Raw genomic sequence first — 13,095 nt, 5'->3', positions numbered from 1 at the left:
GTACTACTGCTGCTGTTAGCCGTCAGCGGAGACCCCCAGCGGAACGGACGAGCACAGTGGGAGTCACTGGACCGATCTAGGAGAAACTCGGCATCGGAGGGAGTCCAATAGGTTCTGAGAACAATCTCTCCTGACAGTCCGTCCTGGGCGGAGTATGTTCCCATTCACTCCGATTGCGTTAAGTTAAGCGCGTTGTTGCGTGGGGAGTGGGACACCCTTGCCTGGTCGCTGCTACAGTCCCCATTCCGTCCGACGCTGTTCCCAGACCCTTATAGTCCCGGCCCGCCCGCGAATTTGCGGAACCTAGGATGGTAGGGGAAGGTAGGGCAATACCGCTACCTGATTGGTTGGCGAAGCAGGGAAGGTAGGGCAATACCGCTACCTGATTGGTTGTCGAAGCACTCATGAAGAGCCCCCTCGCCAACCAATCAGGTAGCGGTATTGCCCTACCTTCCCCTACCATCCTAGGTTCCGCAAATTCGCGGCCCGCCCACCTTCTGGCTCTACTGCGCAGGCGCAGCCGACTGTCCTTAGAATAAAGAGACCGAAGAAAACGGAGTGACGCGCTGCAACACACGGGCGTCACCAGCTCGCCAACTACTTCTTATGAAGGATAATAAAACTAGCCTCATTTGACTGAACTTTAATGACTGAATGAGTGCTTTGACTTGGTTGAATGCTTGAATTAAAAAAGGATCCCGCACGGGCCCTGCTTGTGTTGATTGTCGTAATTGAAATGCCACTGCAGTTTGGATGTTTAACCTAACCTGAAACATGCTATATTTCACATAATATTTCCCCATAACGTCAGCAATTCAGGCCCTGATATGATAAGGCATCAAACCACTAATTCACAAAAAAAAAAACGTCAGAATAAGGTATGTTGGTTATGTAAAGGACTCTACAGTTAAGGTTTGTTTTGTGTACCAGACATATCTTCTGTTACATAAGGCGAGTTCCACCTATAACTTAAACACTATAGGACATTTTTATTGGAGTTTGTCATCTCAGAGGCACTTTAAGTTTATTACTGAGCAAACACTTAACAACTGTAAATGCCAGTTTGTTTCGAGTACTCAGTGAAGTGTATTGTAATTGTACTTAACCAAAAAAATGTCCATAACAAAAATGACCAATACACAATTGACCTATACACAATAAATGTTTATACTGGACATACATTTTCAAGACCTCATCACGGAGGGCACTTATCTACTTTTATGAAAATCTCTTTCTTGAATCATCTTATTAAAAGTACAAACATCTCTGCAGTCATCTAGCCCAAAGTAGAAACGGTATCAAAAGCACATCATCTTACTGCACGCCAAGTGAGAGGTGTGGAGAAGTGGATTTGATTTCACATGGTTTAAGAGTGACGGAAAGACGGTATGAAGGCACTAGATCTGAATAGAGAGTTACAGAACACATCTGTGCTCTGACATCACTGGGGGCAATCTCACCACACACATACACACATACACTATACACACATACACACACAGCCTGGCTTTGAGGTCTCTTCCCTCATTTGCTCATGCTTCGATTGCTAGCATTGCCAATTCGAGTCTAAGGTGATTAAGTCACTTACAGGGATCTCTAGAATGGCGTTGAACCTATTAGACAGGTGAGGACAGGGACCATTGGCAGTAAATTCAAAGAGCAGCTTTAGTATGGCTCTCAGGACCTATAAACTTTTCCCTATTATTCACTTTCAGAATATTACCTAGTTGCAGAGCATGGGTTATGATATATTGCCGAACAAAAACTCCATGTAAATTATTACTACAACAAAGCAAGATAATCACAGTCATAACTGATGTTCTCAAAATAGAATACCTTTTGTTTTGTTTTGGTTTTCGCAGGCTGACACTGACAATCTACATTGGCGACCATGATGGATTTTGTTTGGCTGTGGTCACTGTTGAATATAGAACTCCCCTCTATGTATGTGCAACTCAACCCCTGTCCTCCATTATGACTACTCACCAGCAACTGAGCAACGGTACAAAAATAGACCAAGTACAACCACACATAGAGACATCACATTGTGCCCTTTCAGATTACACTATATGGGAAATAATAGGGATATCGCTACAATAACATGTTTATAACAACTATGAGACAGGGCCCTCTGAACGAAACCATAATCATCGGATATCCAAGGCAAAGACCAGTTGTTGTTTTTGTTTGTTTCAAGAGTTTTACAAACAAACAGTTAGCATTATGTCACTGGGTTTAGGCCTTCTGTAGCTCCTGCGAGCTAGGAGAGCATTAACATTCTCGTGAGGAAGATCAGAAGACGAAACGGGAGCAGACTATTTTAATCATGTAAACAACTATATTCAATAATCATGGTGGCGAACTCAGATATTGAGCTAGAATACCTTTAACTTGTGAGAGGGACAGAGTACAGGAGATAGACACAGTTATTACGCAATCACAATAACCTGCACTTCAGAACACACAAGGACAAACAATGGCTGTTTGTCCCAGAGAGCCTTCCTCAAGGTCTGTCATTAGAAGGCAGCATACGAGAGATGCCAATGAGGGAAAACATCACTTAGACCTGGACCTGAAATAATAAGCATTTTGAAAGTGTGTGTGAGAGAGAGAGTAAATGTTGAGGCCTCCAGAGAGGGGGGGAATTATACCAAGTACCATTACTAGTGGGCACAACACATCAGCCCTGTTTAGTCTCCCGCTGTTGAAAACAACATTGTCCTCAGCTGTGTTGCCCTTACAATGATAGCCCTGTCTCTTTGAGCGAGAACACAAACACAGACACGCTGTAATCATGTGAAGACTGAGCTTACAGACACAGTAAACAAGGACAGAGAACCACTGTGCAATTGTCGGATTGTGGGAAGGTTCTTTGAATCAAAACACACAGCATCAATTACATCCAGGGACAAAGGATATTTAGGAGAACAGCCTGACCTCGTTCAACCCATTCACTGGGTACTGGGTTAAGCCTTTTTAGGTAACGCTTAAAGGCTCCTGCACTAAACCTAAACCGAGTCTTCTCAAACCTGGAAGTAAAGACCTCTATGTCTCACTGCACCCTTCACTGGCTCCCAGTAGCAGCTCGCATCAGATTCAAGACCCTGGTGCTCGCCTATCGCGCAGAAAAGGGAACTTCCTACAAGCAAGCAATGGTCAGCTCCCAAATATTATATGGACCACACCTGGTCCGAATGTGGGGGGTCAGCCCTGGGTGAGAGTTGGCAATTTGATGTGGGGCCAGCTCTGATATGTTCCCCCAGTCAGCAGACAATTGTGGGCCAGATCTGGTCCTGTGGCTAAGTGCTGGAAACAGCAACTCTTACATGGGCCAGAGCTGATCCGAATGTGGAGTGTGAGAGTTAGCACTTTGGGTCATGGGACAGCTCTGGAATGTGATATCTGGCCCTGATATGTTCCTCTGACAGACTCATCAGAACCAGATGAGATGAAACACACCCAGACTGTGATGATGAGTCTGTCAGTTTGTCCAGTAAAAGAAAAGATTGCAGACTGACAAGATCTGAGCCAATCAATTTGAGATACGTCTAGATTTGCACAAGGTGAACCCAAATGAAATGCTGATGCATCCCACTGGGATTTCCGGGAGTCCATCGAGGAAGGCCTGAGAGGAAGGCCTGAGAGGAATGCCAAAATACTAAGGGTGTGTTCTCACTAGAACATTTGCTTCACTTGAAACAAGAGCAAACACTTGCTCTGCGTCGTTTGGAGCTGTGAGAACGCACATTCGAAGTCGCTCCCGGAGCAAAGAACCAACGGATGCTCCGCTTGAAAAGGGTGATTTCGCTCCGGTTAGAAACGACGCATCGAGGCTGTCCATAGGAAAACAACAGTGCATGCGTGTTGATCTGGATAAGAGCGGGACGAACGGGCAATTTTACATTTTTCTGACCAATCAACTACCACGTCTGTTGCTTCTATTGCATATGTTACTTCGTTTACATAAAGGGCTGTGAGAACGCAAATCAGATAAATAATTTATGCAACAATGTTGCAAACTCATCCACTTGCTCCGGGTCCTGATTCAGACTTTCATGTGAGAACATGACCTAAGTATCTTTAATCTATTTGATTCTTTGATTTTTTTTTTTTACTACTCAGTGCTTTTGAACCCCACTAGTCTATCCACCATGCTCAACTGACCACGACCTCATTGTCTTGGAAGGACTTGAGAGAAAACAGAGGCTATCTCTGCTTATGCCACCTTCATGTCCCTCCACTTGCTTGCCCTTACAGAGACGTGGATTACACCCGGAAAACACAGCTACTCCGGCAGCCGTCACTGATGCCTACTCTTTTTCTCATTCCCCTAGGTCGGGTCAAGGAGGAGGCACAGGTCTCCTCATCTCGCCTAAGTGATCACATAATGTCCTTCCCCTGTCACACCTGTCCATATCCACCTTCGAATTCCATGCTGTTTCGGTCACCTCCCCTGTAAAACTTCACATTGTTGTCTATACGATTGTCTATCGTCCCCCAGGTTCAAGTGGCTAACACTTCCTAGAAGAGATGGATGTCCTTCTCAGCTCCTTCCCTGATGACGGCACTCCGCTCGTACTACTGGGTGACCTTGTCCTCTCCTTCGATCTTACCCCGTCCCACTCTCTTCTCTTCATAAGGCAGGAAATCAGCTCGACCTTGTCTTCACCAGATCCTCCCATACCTTCAACCTTACTGTTACCCCTCTTCCAGTTATTGATCATCATTTTGAAATCCTTCTCCCTTCCCCTCAAATCCACCCCCTCCCTGTCAGTCTCTCTACCCACCACACTGTATCTTCTTACAATCCTCTGCCTCGAATCCAAGGAAATTGTTCTCCCCGTTTTCCATACTCCTCAACCCTCAACCCTCCTCCCCCTCCTCCCTCCTCCCTGTCTGCGGATGACTTTGTCACCTACTTTGAAAAAAATATTGATGACATGAACAGTTTCTTCTCTCCACCTCTCGCCAACACTGCTACCACCCCTCCCAAACCCACTGCGCTACACTTGGTGTCTGGCTTATCAACTCTTTCCCCTCTCCCCTGATGATAGTCTAAAACTGTACAACCACCTGCCCTCTCAATCTTATCCCCTCCCCTCTTATGCAATCCATTTCAAACAACCGTGTTCCTTTCATTACTGATTACCGTAATCAACTCCTCTCGATCCCCAGGATCTGTCCCGACTGCCTTTACGACAGCCAGAGTCAAGCCTCTTCTCCAGAAACCAACTCTTGTCCCGTTTGCTGTCCCTAACTACAGACCGTTATCCCTTCTTTCCTTCTTATCTAAATCCTTATCTAAATCAATACATTTGAATACTAAGCATGTGAATCGGCAGTCCACCATTCGTTGCAGGAAGAGTACTCTAGCTCGGGCCCGGGGCCACTGATAGAAGGAAAAACCTTCTCCCTATTATCGGCTTCTACTAAAACTTTTTTTTTTGGGGGGGGGAGAAACTGAGAAACAGTACAAGGGGGGCAATAGAAGTTCTTAGACAACTTCAGACACACGCATCACACAAAGACGCATATAGTGGTTTAATAATGATTTTTTCCTTAGCCTCTTTCTTCCCCGTCTCCGTCTCTCTCTTCCTCATTCTTTTCTTTCCTTCCCTTTCACAAATATTAGATGTATCCTTCAAGGTGAACTATGCCCATGTCACAGTTGTTGTTGTTGGAGGAAGGAAAGATGTCCAGGCTTATTTCGATGATTGTGTACACAAGCACAATTAGTCTGAAGTACACAAGCACAGTTAGTCTGAATATACAGACTTCCTGTATATTGCGTACGCAAGGACAGGCAGCCTGAAATGTTTTGAGCATGAGGACACACGCACGCTCACGCACACACATACACAAGACGTAGAGTGGTTTGAAAGGGTACTTAAGGTACTTTAGCATTAGCCTCTCTACATCCCACGTCTCTCTCTCTCTCTATCACTCTCTCTCCCCCGTCTCTCTCTCTCTCTCTCTCTCTCTCTCTCTCCCCCTCCCCCGTCTCTGTCTCTCTCTGTCTGTCTCTCTCTCTCCCCCATCTCTGTCCCCCGTCTCTCTACCCTTCACCTCTATGATATTTGTCTGAGGTAAACCTCCTCACCTCTCTCTGTGTCTCTCTTTCTCTCTACATTTACATTTTTGGCATTTAGCAGACGCCTTATTCCAAAGCGATTTACAATCAATACATTTGAATACTAAGCATGTGAATCAGCAGTCCACTATTCGTTGCAGGAAGAGTACTCTAGCTCGGGCCCGGGGCCACTGATAGAAGGAAAAACCTTCTCCCTATTATCGCCTTCTACTAAATATATATATTATTATTATTTTTATTATTATTTTTTAAAAATATTACTGGAGAAACTGAGAAACAGTACAAGGGGGGCAATAGAAGTTCTTAGGGACACAGTAGAGGGGAAAGCGGGTGTCTTTAGGAGACGTAGTGGTGAAGGTCGGAAGATGTCTCAGGAGGAGCAGTTAAGATGTAACCTGAAGAGATGGGTCTTCAGTCTACGACGGAAGATGGGTAGTGACTCTGCCGTTCTGACAGCCGTGGGGAGCTCATTCCACCAGCGGGGAGCCAGTGTTGTGAAGAGACGTGATCGGCCAGCCCGACTGCTGTGTAGAGGAGGTGGGGCCAGTCGGCCAGCTATATCTAACCAACTGTCAGATCAGTTCTTCTATCTCCTTCAGAACAACCTCCTTGACCCTCACCAATCTGGCTTTAAGACTAGGCACTCTATTGAGACTGCTCTCCTTGCTGTCACGTAGGCCCCTCCACTCTGCTCGAGCTTCCTCCCTCTCCTCTGTTCTCATTCACCCAATCCTTCTCTCCACCCTCTCTGGCTCTGCACTCTCCTGGTTTGCATCCTACCTGGCCGATCGCTCTGACCAGGTGATGTGGAGAGGATCGCTCTCCTCCTCGCGAGCCCTCTGGGGTCCCCCAGGGCTCCGTCCTAAGGCCCTTCCTGTTCTCCCTCTATACCAAATCTCTTGGCTAGGTAATTTCCTCACATGGTTTCTCCTACCACTGCTACGAAGACGACACTCAATTATTCCTGTCTTTCCCCTCCCTCTGACAGGTGGCAACGCATGTCTTACAGACATTTCTGCTTGGATGTCAGCCCATCACCTCAAGCTCAACCTTAACAAGACTGAGCTACTCTTCCTGCCTGGAAAAGCCTGCCCAAAAAACATAATTCTTCCATCTTCTAGCATTTCTAGTGGATGTGGCCCAATCAAGACTTGGAATTATGGCCCAGAAATGGGCTGGATATGGTTACCATGGTTACCGCAACCACACCGTAAGCAACCATACTGGCCCATATCTGGACCGTTTATCCAGAGCCACATCCACAAAGATCAGGCTCAGGTGTGTCGGTCCACTTCCCATAGAAAACAGAAGTGAGACAGACATGCGCTGTCTCTCTCTCTGCTGTCTGGGAAGTGTTGTACCTCATCACAAGGCAATACATACTTAAATGGACTATAAATGGACTGCACTTATATAGCTATGCCTTTATCCAAAGCGCTTTACAACGGCCTTTCATTCACCCATTCACACACCAATGGCGGCAAGCTACCATGCAAGGCGCCGGCCCGCTCACTGGGAGCAATTTGGGGTTCAGTGTCTTGCCCAAGGACACTTCGACATGTGGCCAGCCGGGGCTCGAACCGCCGATCTTACGATCATTAGACGGCGGTTCTACCTCCTGCACCACAGCCGGCCCCCATACTTATTATAACTGTATTGTTTATGTTTTTGTTGACATCATGTTTTAAAAAGTGATGCTGCTCTTATGGAACGTACAACATGCTCAACATTGAGCACCACGGATATTTTAATTGAATTGAAGTCTAGCCACTATATGGTGTCAAATATCTCTTATATGAACTAGCCCATTAATGCCTGCCTTAACCCTCTATGGCATGAATTTTTATTTTAGGGTGGAAAAAATATTTCACCCCACTTTTTGGGGGTCCCTGATAATATATCAATCATAAAATGTGACCCCCCCCAACCAGATATTGGTTTGTTGCCCCAGGGCAACAATGTGCAATTAGTTACAGTAACTAATGCTATTTCACTGTTGTCCTCTTTGACTTGTGGACTGGGTTGGGAGTTCCCTAGCTGACGCCCTAGCAGGACAACACCATGCTTTTAAAATAGTGTCACAGCTATAATCTAATCACTCACACAAAGTTCTACCACTGAGAAATATCTTGTCACAGTACTTTGACCTGTAGATGTCCAACCCCTGCAATCAGCAAGCCTAGATTAGAAGTCATCAATTCTATTTGAATGAAATCCATTTGGACAGACAATTGATGAATACCATTTGTGATGAGTGTAGCACTCAACCATGGCTTATCTTTTGCCCTGATAAAGACACTCAACATTTCACAACTCAACACAACAATTTCAAAACCTGGGTGATACAATTGAGATTCCTCTGTAGTAAGTTACATGCAGTACAGAGGATACAGTCTGTTTCAGCAACACATCCTCTGAGACATCCTACTTTGACATCTGATGAGGGATTTCTTCAAAACAACAACATCCTCCATAATAATATATCCTACCTTGACGTTTTAGGCCATTTATGATATATTATTATGAAGGACGTTGTTGTTTTCAAATTTGAACAGAATTTTGCTCTGAAAAGTCTTCAGTAGCTTTTTAAAAAGGGGAATTGCTCCGATGGATGTTTCTGAGTGACAACCAACACATTTACTATACCTTCACTCCCCTAGTGCATAGTCTGCCTGGGTTACACTCAACCCTCTCAACTCTGGATACCATAGCAATGCCAGCCGTTGAGCTGAACTTCCTGACCACCTCTGACAACATCAGATCAAAAACAATATTTACTATAAGACCACTAAGACGAGCACATAGTATCTCAAACGCTGTATCCCTACTATCCCCTTTATTCTGTATTCTGATTTCCTGTGGAATGTGATTTTGAGGGAGGCTACTGTGCTTCATGTTTTGAAAGAACTTCAGAGTGAGGATAAATCATTTTTAAAATTGTGTTTAGATCTCACAGAGACACACAGAGAGAGAGAGAGAGAGAGAGAGAGAGAGAGAGAGAGAGAGAGAGAGAGAGAGAGAGAGAGAGAGGGGGAGAGAGAGAGAGAGAGAGAGGGAGAGAGAAAATCATGCACAACTAACACTTACAATTACTTTCCAAATGTATATTAGGTTATTTCTGTTAACATTCACCCAGAAAAACCCTGAACTCATAAACAATATTTGATTAACTAATTCCAGTGACAGACTTTATTGCTGAGCCTGGTTAATGTTTAGTCGAGTGTCTAAGACAGTACAAGGAGTCATTTCCTTTATTTCCATGCCAAGGATGGGCACATACCACACTGACTGACTCACTGTTGCCATATAAATGAAGACAGGGCCATAAACTATTGCACCATACTGGCCCCTAGCAAAGACGTGCAAACAAAGAACTCAAATACAGGTGCACCACCCACAGCACTACCCACTCCCACAAGTCAATAAATAAAGGAATACTATTCCTGTCGTTTCTCCACACAATAACCAAACCTGTTACCATTTCTGTATAATTAGCCTAAAACGCCTATCTAATGTATGCTTGTATACAATGTATTCTTGATCCATTTGGAGTAAAATGCATGGGGTTGGTCTCCTTTCGAAGGTAGCACTCTGAAGTTTGTTCTCAGAAACAGTAAAAATGATTAAGTGACACTGGCATTGAGAAATACAAGTTTGAACACACTGAAGTAAAACGTTTTTTTTTCATTTTCGAATTATTTTTTATTTTTTTATGTTAACAAACCGTTGTTGTCGGAATGTTATCGATCGGTGGTCAACTAATAAGACTTCATTGATTATTTGGCTCGAAGCACATTGAGATGTAAACACAGGAACATAGGCAGCGTGTACAATTACTCAATTGAGTATCTCGCCTGTCATAACCCCAATTACAGGTTAAACACTGAGCAGATCTCATACCGGGAAAGTGATAGGTTGGCAAATCCCTTGACAGTCCTTTCAGCTGAAAAACAATGTCTTAGCTGTTGGATCACAGCTGGGAAAGACAGAAACCTCCAATGTTGTTGGACCACGGCAGAGGGAAAGACAGCCAGTGTCATCTGAGGATTGTGAAACTCTGGTGCCCTCTACTGGATGACTGTGGAACTACACAGTGCGTGAATATTACTGGTTACGTTACATGTGGGAAAACTTGGGGCTAGGGTTAGGTGCTAGGGTGACTTGGTACATGCTGGCATGTCTAACCCTACCCCTAACCCTAACCCTAGCACCTAACCCTAACCCTAGTTTTCCCACATGTACCGTGTTCCCACATGTACCGTAACATATACACAGATGAGCCAACATATTATGACCACCTGTCTAATAGGCTGTTGGGATAGCCTTCCTTGCCCTTGTGCATCGATGAGCCTTGGGCGCCCAACACCCTGTGGCTGGTTTGTCCCTCCTCAGACCACTGTCTGTGGGTACTAACCACTGTCTGTATGTACTCACCACTGTCTGTATGTACTCACCACTGTCTGTAGGTACTCACCACTGTCTGTATGTACTCACCACTGTCTGTATGTACTCACCACTGTCTGTATGTACTCACCACTGTCTGTATGTACTCACCACTGTCTGTATGTACTCACCACTGTCTGTATGTACTCACCACTGTCTGTATGTACTCACCACTGTCTGTCTGTACTCACCACTGTCTGTATGTACTCACCACTGTCTGTATGTACTCACCACTGTCTGTATGTACTCACCACTGTCTGTATGTACTCACCACTGTCTGTATGTACTCACCACTGTCTGTCTGTACTCACCACTGTCTGTATGTACTCACCACTGTCTGTATGTACTTACCACTGTCTGTATGTACTCACCACTGTCTGTATGTACTCACCACTGTCTGTATGTACTCACCACTGTCTGTATGTACTCACCACTGTCTGTATGTACTCACCACTGTCTGTATGTACTCACCACTGTCTGTCTGTACTCACCACTGTCTGTATGTACTCACCACTGTCTGTATGTACTAACCACTGTCTGTATGTACTCACCACTGTCTGTATGTACTCACCACTGTCTGTAGGTACTCACCACTGTCTGTATGTATGTACTCACCACTGTCTGTAGGTACTCACCACTGTCTGTATGTACTCACCACTGTCTGTATGTACTCACCACTGTCTGTATGTACTAACCACTGTCTGTATGTACTAACCACTGTCTGTAGGTACTAACCACTGCTGACCGCCATCACCCCACACGCCTTGCCACTTCAGAGATGTGCTGACCCAGTGGTCTGGCCAGAACTATTTGGCCCTTGTCAAAGTCTCTCAGGTCTTTACTCTCCTGCATCCAACTGCAAGAACTGACTGTTCACTTGCTGCCCAATACAGTATATCCCACCCCTTGACAGGTGCCATGGTAACAAGATAAGCAATGTTATTCACTTCACCTGTCAGTGGTCATAATGTTTTGGCTCATCGTGTGCACATTCACTGAACACCTTATTATGAATCCTATACTAACACTGGGTAGGGCCTCCCTTTGCTCTCAAAACAGCCTCAATTCTTCATGGCATTGATTCCACCAGATGTTGGAAACATTCCTTTGAGATTATGGTCCATGATGATATTTATGATCACACAATTTTCTGTAGATTTCTCAGCAGCACTTTCAAGCTGTGAATCTCCCGTTCTACCACATCCCAAAGGTGTTCAGTTGGATTCAGGTCCGGTGACTGGGAACATGGTGGATTATACAACAGTTAGTTCCGACCAAGTAATTTGATTGGACAAGAGGCATTCCATGAGCGCTGATATACAGTATAACAGCACTGGGACTTTTAACTACATGTATCACTCCGAAATGACCATTAATACAAAGTAGCTAGCCTGCAGATGTTTGTGTTCAGGTTACTAGGCAACAGTCCAGTTGCGGAACTATTTTTTGTTGACGGAGCCAAAATAAATGATTAAATAAACAGAGGCCTGCGGCCTCGTACCTACGACCGAATCACAGCCGTGCTGATATTCAGTATAACAGCACTCCCTCTCGTGTGATATTGCTTAATTATCATGCTGGAAGTAGCCATTAGAAGATGGGTACATTATGGCCACGAAGGGGATGCACATGGTCAGCCACAATATGCGAGTAGGCTGTGGCATTCAAGCGATGATTGTTATTAATAGGCCCAAAGTGTGCCAAGGAAAAATCCCCCACTCCATCACACCACCTCCACCAGCTTGTACTGTTGACACAAGGCAGGTTAGGTCCATGGATGTCCACAGGTGTTCCTAATAAAGTGTTCGGTGAGTGTATATCGTTTGTTGACAAACCTGCCTCATTTCCCGCTCAGAGTGGCACTCTTTACACCTAATTAAGCAACATGTTCTCTCATTACTTTAAGAAAACATGGTGTTATGAGTGTCACAAAACTCATTTTGATAATTTGTTCAGCTTGAAAGAGAGGACCCTGATAGTGGCCAGATCAAGTCATATCATGATAAGTGAGTGCCTTGAAAGGCGCCTTATAAAATAATTGTATTATAAGTTAGTATCTGGCCCAGAATATCACCCTATTTCAACTAACATACATTTTACAGAAAAAGACTTGTATTCCACACGACTTTCTATTGACACATCTCATCAGAATCAGAATTGCTTGTATTATATCAATCTACAGTAAATACACAATCAGTAAAATACACAATCAATAATACAATAAACAGTATATAAAACAAGAATCAGCAATCAACAAGAGTAAAGTAATAGCAGCAGAATGCAAATCAGCATCATTAGCCTAACCTATTCTCAAACAGCTTGCAAATCAGCGCAAATTATGTTTCCGATGCTACACAATAAGTGCTGGTCGGAATTCTTTATATTGGAACCTCGATTACAACCATTTAGTTATTTCAGTGGCAAAGTCTTTTTCTGTAAAATGTATGTTAGTTGAAATAGGGTGATATTCTGGGCCAGATACTAACTAGTCCTGATATGACTTGATCTGGCCGTTATCAGGCTGGCCCGAATTCATCTGTGCTGATCTCTCTCAAGCTGAA

This window comes from Nansenia antarctica (genome assembly GCF_963989245.1).
Source record: "Nansenia antarctica genome assembly, chromosome: 8".
In the NCBI taxonomy this organism is placed as follows: Eukaryota; Metazoa; Chordata; class Actinopteri; order Argentiniformes; family Microstomatidae; genus Nansenia; species Nansenia antarctica.
This window is presented reverse-complemented; position numbering follows the sequence as displayed.